This window comes from Anser brachyrhynchus (genome assembly GCF_964034855.1).
Source record: "Anser brachyrhynchus genome assembly, chromosome: 12".
Taxonomy (NCBI): domain Eukaryota; kingdom Metazoa; phylum Chordata; class Aves; order Anseriformes; family Anatidae; genus Anser; species Anser brachyrhynchus.
This window is the reverse complement of record NC_137707.1, coordinates 8,091,415-8,108,041: the sequence shown is the minus strand read 5'-3', so window position 1 is coordinate 8,108,041 and position 16,627 is coordinate 8,091,415. Positions and strand designations below refer to the sequence as shown.

Genomic DNA, 16,627 nt, shown 5'->3' with positions numbered 1-16,627 from the left:
TATGCATTGCTTTCCAAGTCAAGATTTCACTGGTGGCGCTAAACATACAAGCTTGAAGCTTTATATGTGTATGAGTTCTTACTTCCCTGTGTGTCTCTACAGTTCTATACATTATTTCATGTGTCATAATTAAAATATATTCTCTGGCATTTGCATTCATGTAGCTATGATTCATTATTATCTGCATATTAAAATAAAGGGTGAATATGAAAATAAGGATATAGTACTGCCATTGTGAGTGGTAGAAAATCATAGCTTCTCAGCTGTGATCTTATTCTAGAATCCAGAGTATTATTATTCCAGGTTCAATTTTTGGAAGTTCTGAGAAGAAAGAACAATGCATATTAATACAAATGTTAGCAGCATCTCTGTGCTTGAATGAAATACTTTGCTGCAAGCAGTGTTATCTAAATAAATAATAAGAAGAAAGTAGTATATTATGAATGAAATACTTTCATTGCTTCTTCCAACCTATGTAGTGTTCTGCTTTCATCCTCTGAAATACATCATAAAGATACTGATGTTGCAACTAATAACCCAGAATAGCAGCATACCCTACTGGCATTAGCTGCCTGTTCTTCATATTGCATATGGACAAGGTGAGGCATAATCAGGCAGGTAAATTTGATCTACTTTCTAGCAGTCAAACTAAATTACACCATTATTTATATCACTCTACAATGTTAGGAGAAAATCTTTCAATTTTAGGGTCTGGCAGACTTTTATTGTTGTCTTATTTATCTGTTGACTCGTGCACAAGAGTTCTTACTACAAATATAAATTACAGGACAGTTCCACTGAGCAGTGCTTAGAGCATATGCAACAGATGTAACATACTGCTGTTCATCCTTGTTGCTCTTTATCTCATCACATCACAGACCTGTAAAGAGTTTATTATAAAGTTTACTGGCTCAGCTTCCAGTTTCCTTTGACCTTTTAATCCAATAAATTGCAGATGGAATTTATCTTGGATTAGTGCAAGATACTTTACTATTCTACATAGCTAAAAAGTACGAAAATCCCTTCTCATCCTTGCAGCAGTTTCGGGTAGTTGCTCTCCTTCAAATTCTGGTCCTCATTACTAACAACTTCAAGCATGTAGTTGGAGACAATGGCATACCCTTAGAGCTTACACTTTCCACTTGCTTGTGACTGAAAGTCAAAAGGCGTTTTGCCAGGTCTTGACTGTGGGTATGAGGTCTTAGGACTTAGGTCTGCAGAGCCATACTAACTGATATAAATACTTTTTTGTAATGTTCACTTCCAAATTGGGGACATGTCTCCCTGTGAAGTATTCCTCCAGTGTTAAACAGATAGTATGCTGGATGAGAGCCAACAGGCTCTTAACTTGCTTTTGAAAAACTGAGTCTGGAAAGCTTTTCAGAAAATACATCTGTATTTCTAATTTGCACCTTGAAGGATGAAATTGACTAGAGAGATGGTGAGAATGAATAAATTGATTCACAGTGGGTTGAAAACTCCCCGTGTCTCACTTTCTCTGAAACATCTGTGGGTGATGCCACCACAAAATTTGACTGCTGGCTTGCAAGCTGGTCTACTAGCAATACATGATTAAAACCTGTTACTCAGATATGTCCAACTGAATTCATGCCACTGTTTTCCCGATTACTTTATGTGACTTTGAATGGGTGATAAGGGGACTGGAGCGGAGCAAAGAAAGACCCATTTCTTCAAGAAATGTCATCTCTGCTCTGCTGACTTTCACAGGTGCACAAGTGGAAAGATGCACCAGAAAATCAAGTCCAGAACTGAAAGTAATGATTCATGAAAATTTTTTTTGAAGTAATTTTCATGTGATTTTTTTTTAACAGTGTTAAGGGGAAAATAATGACAGACTAGGTTTTAGCAAATATTAGAGGATATAATTTCTATCAGCCAAAGCATTAGATGCATTCATTTGTAAATATAAGTGATGGAGATGACAAGTTATATAGACTTCAATTCTTCTTGTCGCGTCATGTAGTAATTTATTATTTGAGTTATCACACAACTCTGCACAGAATTTAGGTTCCTCAAGAAAAAATATCCATAATTTTTGTGAAAATGCTAGCATTTTATTAATCGTAAGAATTATAAACTCAGAAGAAATGATTGATTTGTAATATATAATGCATGCGCACTGAAAAAAAGCTGTGAATAAAATGGAGGGGTAGATCTTTGCAACAAATGCTCTTGCACATCATATATTAACTAAAGATTTTCCTAATTTGTTCCTATTATAGACAAAGTATATTCATCTTCATGCCACTTTATTCTATGATGAAGATGCAGAATGCACTCTCAGAAAGCATCCTTATGCTGAGTACACTTAATAAGTAGAACTGTACTATTTGGCTTTCTTTCATCCCGTGAATTGTCCAATTTCATGCGAAGATGAAATGACACAAGAGACTCAGATGTCCTGGTAGTCTGCACTTGGTGCTAAAGAATGAATGAATTAAATATGTGAAATTCTTAACCACTATTTTTTTTTTCACAAAGGAAAACATAAAATTATGTGATTATACAATATTGGCATTTAAATTTATTCAACCCATGTAGAATCTGCCTTTGTCTTTTTTTTTTTTTTTTTCCCAAATGGACATTATTGTAGCTTTATTAGAAGGAACAATTTGCTATATCACAGCTGGCCATCAGTGAGCCATTGTCGACTTAATTCCATGGATGGCCTTCAGTTAGGCATTGTCTGATTCATTCTGAGCTAAACAGTGCCAGGACACATACTTGCTTACTAAAACAATGAGAAGCATTTTATATGTATTTGTGGTTGTGTGTGAGCTCATGCTGTAAGTTTATTTTTTTCAGGCTGAGGGGAAGGACTATTAACCACAAACTCTAGAGCCTCTGATTTTATAATTAGAAATCAATTGGGCAAAGCCTAGTTTTGCATATGTGACCTCTTCCCATAACTGTATCCCAGAAAGGGTTTCTGCTGAAATGATTTGCTTAACAATTCTACATTAACAACTAATCTATTTGCAAAATCAGTTTGGAATACCTAATTACCTGTGTGCTTTTGGTGGCCACACAGAAAAGGTTTAACCAACGTGGAATTACCTGATTTATTTTTTTTTTGTAATTTACATTTTAATCTCATTGTTTATTTGTTTTAATTAAAAGCTGTCACAAAACTTGTTGGCACTGTGGAGTTGCATTGACTTTGGTAAGGGCACAGCAGGACCAATTGTATCTGGAGTTTATATTGTTCATTTGTGCCCACAAGGAGGGTAAAATGAAACTGAAGTGTGTTATGCCAGACAGATTGCTAAAAGATATTTACTCGACAGATTTGGCCAGTGTGTGCCAATATGGTGGCGTAGACTCATTTCTGTCCTGATTGCCCCAGTATTTGAGAATCCTCAGGTGGCATAGATTGAGCTTTTCCTCTTCCACTTATTTTCTGGTATTGTGCACAGCGCTTGTTTTAGCTATTAAAAAGAAGATATCTGACCAGTGTGTTTCGTTCCAGTGACCTTCACATTCGGGGGGATGGGGGATGACAACAAACAATCTGTTTTTTCCTGAAAAGTAAACCTAATTATTCTATAATTTAGAGTAGCCCACATTCTGTATTTCATCTGAGTTCGTTGTTTAGGGAGGTCTTAATGCGGGGTAGTGCCACTGTTGCTCTTCTTCTGTGTGTACTGTGAGAGTCAGCCAAATTCTTCATCTTAGCCAAATGTAAATGTGACAATGGGGTAATGCATAAAATATGTTGTTCTTCTGTTTGGGTTAATTTTGTGTTGGGAATGGAAAATTCTTTCCGTGTTAGATGGCAAATTTCTAAAGAATAACTCAGCAAAATTGTTTGGGAATAGTTTATTGTGGTAGTAACAGCATACATTCAAAGGAAGGAGGGAATCAAGAAATACTATTGCTTTTTTTTTTTTTTTTCTTTTGTCTGAGATCTCATTATCTATGCAAGTTTATTTACTACCCCACAGTAATAAAATGTGCAAGAGTGTCTGAGACTTATCATGCCATAGGGCTGAATGGAACCTACATAAATGGCAGATGTGGCTGGTTTTGTCTTTATCAGCTTATGTAAGCTTTTCCACTTAAAAGCTTCAACCAAGCACAGACACTGATTGGTTGAACAGCGTTAAACTATGGTTGCACTTCTTGGCCTTTCAAAAGTAAAGCTAGCTTAATACAAGCTTGCATACTATAGAACTTGAAGGAGTTTAGGTATGCATCAAGTAAATATACTTTTCCATTTCTACAATGCAGTGAAGCACCAAAAATACCCACCATATCAAAGCCCTTGAAGTTTAATTTTTGTATTCTCAAAAATGCTTTTTCCTTCCATGTGAATATTTTTGAGTTTTTCCCCTAGTCCTTTCTTAAACTAAAGAAACTACCGAAATATAAATCAAAATTCAGCATCAGAGAAAAACTTTGTCAACACAGGCATTCATGAAGATTCATAGAATGCTGGAATAATTATAACATTGGATTTCTGTTCAGCATAGGCATAGACAAAAATTTGCTACTACATAGCATAATTGAGGTATCTAACTATATTTTCTGCGTGTTAAATTTTGAGAGAGCCTACTAGTGCAGCTTTTTTTTCTTCTTCTGGTCTTTTTGTTTATTTTGTTTTATCTCCATTTTTGTTGATGTGAAATTCAGCTAGACATCATGGCATATTCTGAGTTGAGTTGATATCCTTTTTGTATTGAAGTTTTGAAAGGGAAAAAATATGGACTACTGCTATGTGTTGTTTCAAAAACAGCCACAAAACATAGGACTGGAGATGTCCAATAGGCAGAGCAACCTCAGCCCAATCCATTTTCTTGCAAGATGTTTTCAAAGTCCTAACAGGCTGGACTGTGCATGGGATTGGGTTTGTGCATCTGAACTTGTATTCCCAAGTTCTTTGGCCAGGTTAGGATCTGTGAAAGATGAGCGGGAGGAAAAGAGGAGAGACTTTTGAAGAACTAAGAAGAGATCAGGTTTGATCATGTCTTTTTGTTTCCCAAAACTCAGTCCATCAGCCTTCAGGCATGCACTGACCCTTTGCCTTAGGTTTATTTACCAGGCTCTTTTATATTACTCTCTAATTACAAAAACTTGGTCTTCCTCATACCAATATCCTGTATAAGGGGAGAGTATGTTTTGAAAACATTATTTCCTTGTCCCTGGAAAAAAATAAGCAGCTGGATCTGCTGTTGTACATTTGGATTTTCAGCCTGTGCTGTTCAGAGCAGAGGAGAAAAAACAAATCTGGGGAAGTGCTGGTAGTGCTGTACAGATCAGTCAGATGGCACCCGTGGTGACCCTGTCTGAGGGACTGTTCATCTGGCCTGCCTCCTGTTATCTCTTCCTTTGGTGCAGATAGTTTACACAACCTAGTCAGCAAGAACTTGACGAAAATTTTAGTTGGGTTTTAGACAAAACGGCAGGATATTCTTTTATGTGCAGTACCTTGAATAATGTAAAGAACATCAGGGGAAAAAAAAAAAAAGGAAAAAAAGGGGGGAAAAAGAACAATGATAGTTTGGTTTGACTGAACATCAGAGGCTTTGACACTGTGGGATGACCCTGTCACTTTGCTGGCTCTGAAGAGGCAGTCGTGCTAGCGGCAGGAGCTCCCTCTGTCCGTCTGTCTCAGAGGCAGATTTTGGCGGTGCCTTGTGTCTGCATGCTCTGGTGAAACGGGGCTACAAGGGTCTGTGGTTAATGGGGGAAAATGGTTGTTTTTACGTGTGAGACTTCTCTGTTGATTGTGGATTTCTAAGTAACTGAGAGGGAATTCTGACACTGGGAATCAGAGGAAACTAATTTAGGAGAATGTGGCCTGTGGATGTTTTTCATCTTCTGATATAGTTTGGTCGCTTTCATTGCAAACTACAAAAAGAAATGGAAATAATTTAAAGGTCTTTCTAAATCCAAGACAAGTTAAGGAATACTCTGAGCAGGTATTATAAATGTGGATTTCACTCTGGTCTTAATTCATCCTGCTGCGATTATTTCATCAAATTTTACAGGCAGCCAAGTTATAGATGTGACGTCCTGTATCACAGAAGCACAATACTTAATTTTTGTGGTTAAGATATACTACTAAGCAGAGGTATCTTGATCTCTATAATTCTAAAACACAGTCTGAGATCTGCTTTTAGAGATATTAGAATGTACAAGATGAATAATTACAAAAGTCACTTAGCTTCCGTTAATTTGAAGTCTTTAAAGCATTCAATAAAATGGGTGTTTGCTGTCCACCTCTGAGTGGAATGTCAATTCTTGTTTATAACATTATAAAGTTGAAAAGAAAGTCCAATAATTGTCTCCAGCAGGCTCATTTGCATTATTTCTTCATAGTAATTATGTTAACAATAGGGATTCTATACCTAAGAGCAAAATATATGGTGATCTGTATGCTGAAATATAATCACAGTAAATATGTTTTAATTGTGCTTGTGATGCTATTGAAGTAAAGGCATGACAGAGAGCCATCCTAATGTCTACAGAATGAGTCATAGCAGAAGGCACTAAAACAGTCAAATAAAGCCGATACTAATAAGGAAAATGATTAAATTATGGTAAACAAAAGGAATTAAATTGCTTTATTTTTGTTGGAAGTAAAGATTTAATTGGAAGATTTGTGTAGGCAGCAGGAATGGTTTTGCTTTTAAAGCAAATAAGAATTTAATTCTCCTAGAATTTCAGTGCTTCTTCCAAGTTGGGAAACAGATTCTCATTTCACGCTTGATTTTTTAAAGTCGAGGAGAAATGTTAATTTTATGTTGATACGAATTTTTGAAATATCAAAAAATGTTTTGGATTAAACATAGAATGTTTGCTATATCCAAATGAAACCCTTAATATGGTATTTCATGGAATGAATTCTAAGGCTAACATTTAGTTTACATTTTGAGCATATTAAAATATTAAGTAATTTTAAAAAAAGGAAATTAATGCATATGCAGGTATAAAAACTGTTGAATACAGAGTAACATTGAAGCATTTTGTCAGCAAATGTTCAGGAAAAAAAAATAACATTGAAGTGTTCTTTTCCTAACCCTGTATTTCTAAATGAACTTTTCAGTAATCCGCAAGTACAGTGGCTGAGTGTCACTGAGTCTTTAATCTTGTCCAAAAGGCAATTTTAAGGGTAGCATTGGAATTTGGGTTCTGGCTTCTTAGTGATCTTGAGCAGCTGTCCTTATGACCTTCAGATACTCAGTTTGTTCTGAATATTGGACCTTTTTATTTCTGTGACTGTGTTTCTCCACCAGCAAAATGGAAAAAAAAAACCAAACAAAAAAAAAAAAGCTTTTTGCTTTGCAAGGGCGTGTGCTGCTAATTTAATTACTGTGGTAATAAACTCAGATTGTGGAGTAATGTACATGTTCACCATGTATTAATACTTAGATGACAGTAACATTACCTCGATTGTAGAAAGACAAATAAAGGATTAACTTTGTTTTGTGGAAAGCTCCAAGTGAATTGCTGGTATTCAGGATGTGTGATCACTCCCAGCATTGCTCCCTGGGGCTGACTGACGTGGCCAGTTTGATGACGACTCTTTGCTTCAGCTATCAATATAAAGTGTCATTTCTAGAAGACAATCAGACCAGAAGAGAGTTTTAGCTGCAGGGAGTGAGAAGAAACGAGCTTGGCAGTAAGATTCCTGGAAGAATAAATAAGGTTTGTAAGTATTCTTAGTGGAGACATACACTTGCTCTTGGAAGCAATGAGATCCAAATCAGATGTTACTTACAGAAAACAAAACAAACACGCAAAAAACCTTCAGAGACTTTTTATTGACCTCATATTCTGGATCCATTCATTAGCTCTCATCTGCAGCCAAAGAAACTATTGATATCTATGTTATCTTTGTAAATAGCTTGTAGTCCACCTTTCAGGAATGTATTCTCATTTTCTCATTCAGATTTCTTGGAAGAGCTTCTTTCTCCATCAAGCAACTCTCCCATCCTTTTGATGGTGAGGGACTGCTTTTCCACACACGCTTAAAAATTCACTTATTGTCAAATCTCATCTTTCTGCTTTTTTTCTTCAACCCCTCTTTTATTTGTAGGCAAGAACAGGAAAAGGAAAGAAAAAGTATCTAGCAAATGTGAAACTCCCCAGGCAACCCTTAAAATGAATATTATGATAAGCATAAATAGATGGCTGGGGAGTTTATCCTCATTGCTGTGGGTATTTTGTAGGTATTGCTGTGGTTTGCTTGTCCTCTATAATTAAAAAAACAAACAACAACAACAACAAAAAACCACCCACCCATCTTGTAATCAACAAATTGGCATCTGGAAGTTCAGCTTCATTTTCTAAGGTAAAATTCAAATTGCCGAACAGTCACGTCACTTTCTTCTACATGTTTTCAGGAGCCTTATGATAGGTATTTACATCCTTTTGTTTCTTCTCTGCTTTCACATTCGTCCAGTTCAGTTATTTCTCTCTCTCTCTCTCTTTTTTTTTTTTCTTTTCTCTTCATCCTCCAAACTGATTTGGCTGTTACATTTCACTACCTCCCACCCCTTTGGAAAAGTATCTCAGCTGATAGCAGAAAACTGAAATATGAGGATTATTTTTTTTTCTTGTGACAATATAGCATGTTTTAGATGGAGTCTTCTTAAAGCCTTTTAAATTTTCTCTGTTATCTACCACCCAATCTGCATAACTTCATTCCTTTGTATTGGTAAAGGGCAGCCATCAGACTTTTAACTATTTAGCTCTTATATTGAAGTTCAACTTCTCCACTATTTTCCATTGTCTTATAAATATACATTCTCTGCAGGTGTAAATAAGTTTGAATTAATGTCTTATTCTATAATGTTAGAATTGGACTGACCATGCTAGCAAACAGCATACAAGGATTTAAAGTAACAGGTTAAGTGTAAGAAATCCATGGTATTCACAGATACAAAACTGGAACTAAATCTGTAAATGCTGCTATCTAGCAATAGTTACGAATATTCCAGTCTCCATGAATGTGACTCACCTCTAAAGAACTGCTCATGATCTACTTGAAACAATTGACAAACATAAGAATTTTTCAGCCATTCTGGATTCTTTCACAGATTTGGAACTGTTTGTTAAACCTGCATATCAATAATACATGAAATAAAGCAGGGTTCATAGCTCAGCTACTCTTATGAATTTCTATTCTATTACAGGAAGTGTGAGTGTTGCATTTCAGTGAAACTGCTGTGTTTGCTCCTTGTCAGGCTGAGATTGCTTGTGCAGGTGAGGATAGGGTTATATTCACGCTAATTATTTTTCCTTGAAAATAATGTTTGAACCTGTTCTACCACTATGTCATACTTTCCCGTAGCAAATAATGGAAAAGGAAACTGGAGAACCTATGGGTTTTCCCTGTTTAGCCTTCTTGCTAACATGATGCTGTATAATCAGAGGCAGTTATATACCACATTGGAGAAGATTATGGCTTCCAGCATTCTCCTGTTGTGGGCTTCTGTCTTTTTCAGAGAAAAGCTGCCTATTAGTGAAGCTGGCACAGCTGAGACAGGGAGCTATGGTACAGCTGCTAAGTGTATACAAACTCAGAAACCAGTTGTGGTCAGTAATGAGACATTTAATATGGCTTCACAGTTTCAGTGTGTGTGTGTATGTGGGGGGGGGGGGGAATGTTTGGTTTAATCATGCTGTGATTGCAATTTTGATTCTCCATGATCCTGCTTTGTGTCAAAAAGAGCAACATTTTATAAGCTAAGACACATTTTTATTACTTGTATAAGTTTCAGTGTCAAAATACCCATAACAGAACTGAGCAACAGTGCATTTATACTGCTAATATTTTGCTGAAGAACATCGTACAGGAGATTATTTTTTCACTTAAGTTTGCCATCAATGTCCATTTACATACCCAATGATCCCATCTCCATGGGCAAACAAAATATTCTATTTCCTATATCCTAAGTAAATGTGAAAAGGCAGCTTTACTGACTCAATAAATAATCTCAAATATTTTACTTTACTTCAGGGTCTTGCTATTTTGAACACTTTATTATATCACAGTCAGATAATTGTTAATCTCATTATTTATCTAGTTTATATTAAAGTCAGTTACACCTGATGTATTAGTTATCAGAAATGTGTTCAAAAATAGACTTGTTGGCTAGTGGTAAACTCTGATTTTAATTGGACTATAAATTATGGAGTCATAATATGAATGAAAAACTAGATAACAGAAATAGCAAGCTATAAGAATCTCACCAGCTGAAAATACAGCGCACGTTATTTACAGTACGTCAGACAAATTTTTGGTGAGTTTTGAACTGGAATTTGTTAACTGGGAAACTGAGAATACCAGGCAGTGATTCGCTGAAATTCTCATAGGACATCACCACCAAGCAGGAAACAAGGCTTTGTGTCTGCGGTGCTCAAATAGCAAGCTGAGAAATGCACCTCAAGCAGAGCTTCCCAGGTGTGTAACTTTTGGGCCAGTCACCAGAAAGACCAGACCTAAGCTGGTTTCTGTTCCCTTCCCTAGAAAGTTTCAAAATTTATACTTCCCACTGTTATTTTTGGGATGGGCAGTGCAAATGTTTAGATAATGGAGAAGAAGCATGGGGAAGCCATGTAGAGGAGAGTGGAACTGATTCAGATCTTGGGAAGCTAATCAAATGCCAGAGGATGAGTGTGGCAGTTACTGGAAGCTGGAGGAAGGTGAGGTCGAACTCTGATTACATTCCCGTATTTCTGCAGCTGGATTCTCTTCCAGCACAATTGCGGTTCACAGAATCACAGAATCGTCTAGGTTGGAAGAGACCTCCAAGATCATCTAGTCCAACAACATCATCTAGATCCAACAAGATCATCTAGTTGACCAACAACAGCTTCATAAGTTTAAAATCCAGTTGTACAAATCTGAAATTATTCAGATAAGATTATTAAATCAAATTGTTAATAGTAAATCAGCTTCTAAGTTCTTTGTCTCTGAGTTCCCAGTATATAGAACAAGGATAATCATATTTATCTCAGTCACATAATAAATGTGATTTTTTTAATCAACGTCTGTAGTGTGTTCTGACACCATTGATGAGCACCACAGAAAAAGCACAGGGACATTAACAATTCTGTTTTGGAACAAGGCTTAACTATTAGATAGTAAACTCATAGGGCCATGCTTTGAACAATGAAGGGAAAAAAGTATTGAATAGCTGCTCAGAAAATGAGCACTCTGTTCTGCATGCAGAGAGAGTTAGGGGTCCTGTGGGGAGCAATCATATGCAATCGTATAGTTCGAGGTTGTATCTCATAATGCCTGCATATAAAGTGAACAAATCAGGATCTTAAAGACACTTAAAGACAGCCTTAATTTTGGCATCTCCCAACATTTGTTGCAAAACTCTCTCTCTATATATAAATATATATATATTTATATTTTTTGGAGGGGGGTCTTTCATGCAGTATCTTTAATAATAACTCCATATATGTTTCAAATGTAGAGTTTTGACTGGATAAAGAGACTCCTAATGAGTTCTTGAGTCTTAGATCACCTCCTGAAAACCATTTAGATGCATAATAATAATAATAATAATAATAAATCATTTTAGGACTAGAAATTTGTTCAGAATTCAGCCTCATTTTTCCATGAGTTTGAGCCATACTGAATCTGTAGGTAGCAATTGCAGAAATTAGCCCATGTCTCAGAAGCTCGTTTCTAAAACAGTGTGTTCTGGGTCCATTCTTTCTTGTCTCTTTTTTCAGAAAAATGAAAGCTATTGGTATTTCAGCATAAGCATAGGATGGTGAAGTAGTCTCAGTGAAGGTTGCAGCATACAATGTAACAGAGCCATGGTGTCAACAAGGACCTCTATGTGCTATTGTAATACATGTAATTAATAATCATTATTTATAGATGAGTACTGACTCTGCAGTTGTCAGCTGCCCAGCTAACCAGCTGTCATTTAGGTTATTCTCTCAGATAAGTTCCTTCAGATAAATAGTGAGAGATGTACATAAGACAGTAGGGTTTTGTGCAGTTCTTGTATGTGGATTATCATTTGGATAATTTGTAAACTTCAGTTCTCAATGTAGTATCTCTTTCTCAGCTTTTTGGAGTTTTCTGTTTGTTTGTTTTGTGCTTCTTTACAATAAGTACCTGAACTCTTTCTCTTAAAGAAACCTCAGCAAACACCTTGGAGATCTTCATGGATTTCCTTTAGGCAGCTGGTTCTCTCCTTTGCTGTTCCCTTTACAGCCACTACATTCTCTAGGGGGCCACCAGTAACAACCAGCTCTCTGAAGGTGGGAGAATCCATGTATCATTTGAAAAGAGGTTCTGAGAAATCTGTGATGTGTTCCTTTGCCTCTTAACTTCAGTCGATTGGGTATTGTGCATCTTCTCCACCATTTACCCCAAAAGACATTAGCACAGGATAGCTGATCACTTGTCCTTTCCAACAGGAATGCCCTGTTAGAGGGCTGCAAAGGACAGCTGAATGGGGAGACAACTATATGAGTTTGGGGCTACTCTGTCCTCATGGAGCAATATGAGCACTACCAGGCTTGTGTGGGTAGAGAAATCCAACAGCGATTCAACTATCATTAAATTGGTACAGATGTCTCCCGCAGTCTCCCAACAGTAGTCTTCACTGGGAGCTCAAACGATTTGGATAAAGGTCTAGACTAATTCACTGCTAAGTCTGTATGGATTCTGGCGGTTTTGAGATTGACGTATGTTACACACTTACAGCTTTGTGATATTGGTTTGTGTACGATTCATCTCTATTCATGCTGAGTAGGCGTTCCTTTTTTTTGATGATACATGGACGTTGGCCCCAAATTTTGGATGTTTTGAATTACAGGCAGGTTAGATGTTTACAGCAAATGACACAAATAATCTAAACGCTGCCACACTTATAAACCTAGCCCTGCTATTTTTGACTCATTGGAAACAGGTCAGGTCATCTGTTGTGCCAAAAAAAAAGTGGTAATTGTCACTTAGACTTAAGTCTCCGTATGTACTGAGAAGGGGACTGCAGGACTCGATACAAGTTGCTAGCGGATGAGAGGTAATACAATACTAAATAGTAAAGCCTGCCAGAATGGGCACAGTTGTTTATTTCTGCATATTTAATATTGTATATGTGGAAAGGTTTGCATTCTCCTCTCCTCCTTCAATTCTTCCAGAAAAGCATTAACAAAGGCAGAAGCAATAATCTATCTCTATTGGTTTACAAAATATTTCAGTTTTAGTGGTGCTGCAAATTGATTTCATAATGAGACACGTAACCTTTGCAAGTCACTTTGTAAGGTATTCACATGAATTCATGACTTGTTGGAAATGCAAGAGGAATTACATTAGGGAACTTTGGAAACTACACAAGTGATATGACAAATAATTTCTTGTGAAACTGCATGAAATCGCAGTAACTATTTGCAAACAGATTCTTCTGAATAGCATACAATTCTGCATGAGTTAAACATCTAGTGAACATCTAACTGCGAGAGAAAGTGAAAAAATAAATTATCCTCGTGTTATATCTATTAATTGTTATAAATGATGTTCTGATATGGGTATGTAACTAGAATCTCTGAAGAGCTGTCATTTTGTTTGGCAACTCCTAAGGAATTTGCTTTGTTGCATTCCATACCTGTGTTTATTTTCACATTCCAAATAACCTGAATTTTTTTCAGTGAGAAAAATATTAGACTGTACCCATGTGCGCAGTTCACGGATTAGTGTAAGTGCACTGATAAATAAGTTACATTATCATGTGTAAGCAGGTAATTTATAAGAATCAATATGTAAGTACTCAGAATTTAATTTTTCAGTTCTCCTCATTTCGCTCAGTTACCTTCTCAACAGTTTTCAATTTTAGCTCCAAGCTGGCTGCATAGCTGATGTTTATATTTCTGCACTGTAGATGTTTGACAGCCAATTGCTAGAAAAGAGCTTTCTATTTGCACTGCCAGCTTTACACATCATGTGGTTTTAGACAGAGTACTTACTCCCTTATGTTCAGACACTGGAGTATGCTAAGCACTCATCTTAAGTTTGAAAAATAACCTTCAAAATGGTATTATAATGCTTTCCAGTTTGTTTTATAATGTTATTAAGTAACAGAATGTATTCTGCATGGATTTGAAATTCTTGCATTAAAAAGGAAAACAGGTTAAACATACTATCATTGGGATCCTGCTAATCATTGAGTGCAAAGCATGTTCAGAAGCCAGTATGGTCAAAGCAGCTGAAAGCAGAGCCTTGAAGGATTGTAAAATCATGACAAGTTAAATATGCTCAAATAAATAGAAATTTCCATTCACCTTTGACCAACTGTCCTATTGTAGTTTTTCTGCCTTTGATGATCTAGGATATAGCTTGTCTAGTTTGACAGATTTTGTAAGCAGGCTTCAAATTACTGCTGAGGGTATGTAGTGATTAACTTTTTTATTCCTCTTCTGCAATCCTAAGAGTATGTATTATAAGATATTGCTCTGACATTCACTTGAGAAAATCATTTGAAAAACACAAAGAGGTCTTAGTGCTCAAGTGCAATGTACTCTGTCTGAGAATGAAGCCTAGCAAGTTATAATAAGCTTTTAAAGAGGAAAGGAAAAATACAGCTCAAACAACATGGAAGAAAAGATTAGAACAGTCTGAATAAGATGATGATGATTAAAGGAACAAAAGAGAAGGATTTGATGTATAGGAACTGCCCAGCTTCTGCTGTCTCCTTGAATGGGAAACTCCCACAGAATTTTTTTTTTTTTTTTTTTTTTTTTTACAGCCTTCCCCATCTTTTGTCTATATTGAGGAAGGAGGACCAGGACAGGCTCTGCTGGCAATAGGAATTAACAACCAAAATGGAAGTACTTCAGAAGAAGACTTCAGTCTTCTGAAGTAATGTTTGGAAACCTGACACAGTCTTACAGGTAGCAGAAATGCCAGCAGGACTAGTAGAAACTACAGTCCAGGACTGCCAAGAGGGGGGAGGGAGTAGATGGCTTTACTGCTATTTCATTGAGGTGGGGAAAGAGTGACAAGCGTAGGAGGCACTGTTAATTATAATGCCTGAAGCACTGGAATTGTTAATAAAAGTGCTTGACCCCAAACAGTAGGAGATGACAGAGAGAGACTATTTTTCCCCATAAAGATACAGAAGAGAGAATATGTTTTTCATGACTAAAGCTGCGTGCGATTTTTGAGGCTTGCTATACCCAGCTTTCAGATCTCCTGCGGTGAGCCACAGTGCTCTATAGATGAAATAACAGAGAAGCAAATGAGATAGGAAAGGATTCCTATTTGGCAGTGTGACACAATATCATTGTATGTTTCCAAGTATCAGAAACAGTTGGGTTAAAAAATCAAGACCTTTTTTACAGGAGGGGTGTCTGCTGGAACTCAAGAAAGGAACAGCAGCCTGGGTTCAGAAATAGTTGCGTGAACTCCAGGCTAGGCAGAAAGCCAACTACAAAAAGATGCCAACCATCTGAGGCCACTTGTCACAGGACACTTGGGTGTTAAATTGCTGCAGAAAGAAGCGACGAAAGTCCAAGCTGTAGTGGGACGTGGGTCATATGTGTTGGCTATGTTCTCAGGACAGAAGGGGAGACAAATGGTATCCCCACATGGAAAGGGCCAAGGCCAGAACTAGGAAAACAGAAAGCCGTAGTTATCATCTGTCTTAACATAAGGATTCAGAAGAAACAAGGTATATAATAGATACACAAAAATCAATCTGAGCCCAGGCTTTGGAATGAAGATAGCAAAGGGTGGAAACGAATTACCTTTGTTGCCAGCCACTGAAGACAAACATGTGATTGTGGATTTGGGGAAGGCTGTATCTGAGGGCACAGCAACTCTTAGGGAGTTTCCCTGGCAGGATTCTTCTGTGAAACAGCACTGGCGCTACATGGCTATTTTAATTAAAAAGGAATACTGTGGTTAACTGGAGATATATCTGTAGAGGTGTTTAGGGATGGCTTGGGCAATCCTCTGGTCTTGATATATTTTCCTGATATGGATCTTTGTGAGACTGAAGGTGAATTTCTCTCTTCCTCTGATCCTCCCGTCTGTAAACACAAGAGTAACTATCTTTTTCCTCCCAAGATGTTGAGTGAAAATATATGTTTGAAATGATGAATTCAGCCCAGTGAGGAAGGTGATATGTGATGGATGTACAGAAAGGATCAGTGGTGCTCTAACCAGTAAGGACTTGGCTCAAGATACAGTCAGATTCCTCAGCTCTTTTCTTGGATCTGTTGGTCATAGTGAATTGGAACAAACACATTCTTAGATCCCAGTCTTGTCTCCATTTTTTAAACAACAATTCAACAATAGTGTATGATAAGATGATACTGAAAGGTAAGCAATGAAAAGCAGTTTGTGCACACAGTATGAATATAAACAGAGACAAAATTAGCAAATCAAACAGAATAAAAAAGCAGTAGCAAAGAATAAACTGAAACATAAAAGAAGCCATCTGGAATCAAAGATACTCAAATGACATGGTAGGAAACTGAGGCAGACAAAAGCAGAGATTACACTCTTAAATGAAAGTGTTAGGGATATTATTGCTTTAATTCTCTTTGAATATGGTTATGAAACTGCAGCCGAGAAGTGTGAGCACTAATGTCTTTTGACAGTTACTCCAGAGGCTTCAAGTTACAT

The 16,627-nt window shown here is 36.8% G+C and overlaps 1 protein-coding gene across 12 annotated transcripts in view; it reads left to right on the top strand.

Moving 5' to 3' along the window:
• CDH8 (cadherin 8) overlaps nucleotides 1–16,627 on the top strand; it is a 360,605-nt gene that overhangs the window by 242,387 nt on the left and 101,591 nt on the right. The window contains exon 1 of one of the 12 annotated variants that reach the window (XM_080552801.1): nucleotides 9,649–14,889. The exons of the other annotated variants lie outside the window; for them this stretch is intronic. The gene's annotated coding sequence lies outside the window, so the exon portion shown is untranslated. Of the gene's footprint in view, nucleotides 1–9,648; nucleotides 14,890–16,627 lie in introns of those variants that run through there. 12 annotated transcript variants of the gene reach the window in all.